Source organism: Apis dorsata, unplaced genomic scaffold (assembly GCF_000469605.1).
Source record: "Apis dorsata unplaced genomic scaffold, Apis dorsata 1.3 scaffold_52, whole genome shotgun sequence".
NCBI lineage: Eukaryota > Metazoa > Arthropoda > Insecta > Hymenoptera > Apidae > Apis > Apis dorsata.
This window is the reverse complement of record NW_006263353.1, coordinates 3,240,525-3,244,192: the sequence shown is the minus strand read 5'-3', so window position 1 is coordinate 3,244,192 and position 3,668 is coordinate 3,240,525. Positions and strand designations below refer to the sequence as shown.

The following is a 3,668-nucleotide window of genomic DNA, read 5'->3' as shown; positions in this document are numbered from 1 at the left end:
CGATCGATACTTCCGGTCCCGAAAAGCCGATATCGCCGAGAAGGCGGGGGAGGAGGGGTGTCACCGACGATTTACGTTCGACCAAACCTGCCTCGGCAATTTATCCGTTTTCTCGGCCTCGACAGCCTAGAAGAGCTTCATAGTGGTGGTGGTGGACGTTCATTACAGGACTTTCCTCGAATTCTCTCGCGAGTCACAGCCAATGCCGTCCCGTGTCAGAGGAGAGGAGAAGAGAGAGAGAGAGAAAGAGAGATTCTATCTCGCGTGTGTCTCGCGTTCTCGAGCTCGGGTCTCGCCTTTTCCTCAAGGAAGGACACACGGTGGAATTATATAAGAAGCCCTCGCGACATCGGGCGGAGGGAGGAGGAGGAGGAGGACAGCGAGGAGACAGACGGATAGAACGTAATCTATTAGTCTCGGTCGAAGAGTGTCGGCACAAAGAGTAGTCATAGCGATCGTGAAAGATCGCGGAACCGGTCGGCCACCTTGGGAAGAGAGAATCTCTCTCAAGATTAACGAGAAGAAAGGGAAAAGCCGGGGATGGGATAGGGCCGCCGCCGTTCAAGGTATATAATTTTTTCCCCGATCCTCGCCGGATCGTTTCCTCCCTGCCCGCGAATCGTGGTCTCGATGGAAACCACACCACAACACGGATACATATATTTTATATATATATATGCATTTTATATATATATATATGTGTGTGTGTGTGTGTATAGAGAGGAGACAGGTCACCGATAATCGCCACTGAACTTGCGTGTGCCCCTCTCCTCGCCCCTTTCTTCACCGGAACGCGAACCACGTAGGCTCGAAGGAAACGAGATTCTCAGGCTGGTTTCCGTGTCAGCGGCGGATCCGGCTGGCCAGCAGGTCTGGGTTAGGCAGACGCGATGGACAAAGGCTAGGCGGAGAGAAGCAGAAAACTGGAAGAAGGATCCTCCACCAGGAGAAGGATCGGCGAAGAAGAAGGAACGACTTCTCGCTTCGAGCACCCAGTATACACATCGCGAGACGAGGAACCATGGAACACCAACATGGATGTGTCTCTCTTCAGCCGAGACAGTGTATATATCTTCCTGCCTTCTCTCTCGCTCTCTCTCTTTGTCCGTCGCTCGATCTCCAGCTCCGTCCTCGTCCCTCTCGGTAATCACCTCTCTCTCTCTTTCTCTGGCTCTCGCTCTCTCGCTCTCTCGCTCGCTGTGTGCAGCGGAGAGAGCAGCTGTGGGGTAGGGTCGTTGGCCGCAACTCGCCGTGACCCAGTGCGAGCGCTAGGACATTGACTCTGCCATCGCCCTCGCCATCCGCGATGCCGCCTGCCCGTCGTCCCTGGCCCCGCGAGGCCCCTCCAGCCCCCACCTTCCCTCGTCCCCGCACCCGGGGACCTCCACCTCCCCCCCCCCTCGCACGCTCGCCCTCCCCCGCTCCCGTATCGCCTTCCGATTCCTCTATACCTCGCTCGGTTTGCACCGACGACGACTCGTGTCTCCCCCGCCCCCTCCTCCGCCTCTTTTCTCATCCTCTCATCCCTCTCTCCTTCTAATTCCTCTTCCTCCGCCTCAGCTTCTTTCACCTCCTCTCTCTCTCTCTCTCTCTCTCTTCGTTCTCCACTTCGTTCGATCTTCTCCTCCTCCTCCTCCTCCTCCACCACCGCACACCTTTCCATACACTTTTCTCCTCCTTCCTCCTCTTGTTCTTGGTCTATCGTATTCCCCCGTTCCATCCTCCGCGCGTTCGTCTTCTTCCCGGTTTGCTGCTCTTTTTCGATCGCTCGCTTCCTCCTTGCACTCTGTCCCATGCCAGCGGCCCGATCGATTCGCACGATTTCGCGTGGACGGAACACGCGGACCGATCCCGCGCGCAACTTCGCGAGGGTGAAGCTTGAGGCTCGTTCTCGCTAATACTCTTTATCATTGTTATTGTTATATTTGTTATATCATGTTGTTTGTACGATTGATCGAATATACGATTGGGCTTGTGTTTACGGAAGAGAGGAATCGCGATTGCGCGCGTTCCACGCGGGAAGTGGCGCGTTGTGGTTTCTTGGTTTATGAACCGAGGCCCGTGGTAACGATCGATTCCTTTTCGCAGCATTTTGATCCTCCCTTGTTCGCTCATGAGACGATTCTCTTGCTTCCGTTTCTTTTTTTCTTTTTTTTTTTTTTTTTTTCCTTAAGAAACCATTGACGATGAATATAAAGTTAAATTTCTCGAAGTTGCGGTAACTTCCTTATTCCTTGTTTGAACGTTCGATTCTCTTGTTACGAGCGATCGATGCCACTGTTGCAGCCTTTCTTTTCTTTTCTTTTCTTTTCTTTTCTTTTCTTTTCTTTTTCTTGTCTTTTTTCTCAAGAGAACATCGACGAGGAGAGGTTGGAAAGAGATGCAAATAATTGCGTCAAGAAATTTTCTCGAAGCAGATTGGGATGGTTTATGGCTCGGGGATGTGGAAGGGGGGAAGCGCGAGGAGAGACAAAGAAGTAGTTTGTGAAGTGGAAGGGGGACTTGACCCGTGCCAGGCAACACTCGAAGTCAGCTGACTTTGGCCGCGTCTCAGCTGAGATCTCGCATCAACGTGTTTCCTTAAGTTGACGACTCTGATTCTCATTTGATTCTCGATTGAACGTATATAATCTAACTAGAAATTTAAATTGTCGTATTATTAACAATCTCGTAATCTAACCTAATCCAACCTAAAAAGTAGCGAAATATTCGTGAGAAAATAGGGATAAACGAGCCACCTAAAATCGCTACGTTATTAAAAATTAGAAACTAACTTAACCTAAGCTAAAAAAAAGTAGGAGAAAAATTTAATACAATTGAAAAAGTGATTTTAAAAAGAATTTTAAATCATCGTAAACTCCCATAGATCCGAGAGAAAAATGCAATATTTCAATTGATATCGACGAAACGAAATGCTCTCGGTTCCATCAACGCCATCCACGTCCACGAGGAGGTTCGAAAGAGGCTCGTCTTCGAAACCTGATTTTCTCCGTTTCACTTTCACGGATGCGCGGCGAACGAACGAACGCAGCCCGTGCCACGCCACGATGGGCCGGCGTTAAACTTCCTCCACGGTGTGGATGGCAAGAAAGGTGAGAAAGGAAGGTCGAAAGACGGGAGAGAACGGACGCAAGAAAGAACATGGAACGCGGGACAAAGACGAAACGACGAAGAAGAAGACAAAGAAAGACTTCTCACTTCGAGAAGCGCAGAAGACGATCCAACAGCGTTTTCTAAACGTTTATTCTCGGCCCGTTCCAAAGTGGAGGGATTCCTGGCCGAGTGGTACCAGGAAGAGAGGCGTCCAATTAGGTAGCCTAGGAACAGCGGAAGCTGGCCAACTTCCCGATCGTAAAATATATCCATCCTGATAAGCGAACGGACGAAGAGGTCCTCTCTCTTTCTCTCTCTCTTCCTCCCTCTCTCTCTCTCTCTCCCTCCCTCTCGAGCGTCCTAATGAGATGCACGGAGAAGGACTCTCTTGCTTTCGCGTCACGTTTCCTCGTGCGCAACCAACGACCAGTTCGTGCATATTGTAACACCGAAACCGTGCATGCTTCTCGTCCACGGTATACGAATTCTGGATTCACGCGGGGCCCCATTTACGGCCCTTTTCACCCAACACCCTCCTCTACCTTCCCCTTCTAGCGGCGGTAGATCGGATCCTT

At 50.8% G+C, this 3,668-nt stretch overlaps 1 protein-coding gene across 1 annotated transcript in view; it reads left to right on the top strand.

Moving 5' to 3' along the window:
- Window positions 1–920, top strand: part of LOC102677145 (putative aminopeptidase W07G4.4) — a 31,821-nt gene extending 30,901 nt beyond the window's left edge. The window contains exon 9 of the transcript XR_004151770.1: window positions 906–920. The gene's annotated coding sequence lies outside the window, so the exon portion shown is untranslated. The remainder of the gene's footprint in view (window positions 1–905) is intronic.
- Window positions 921–3,668: the final 2,748 nt, after the last annotated feature.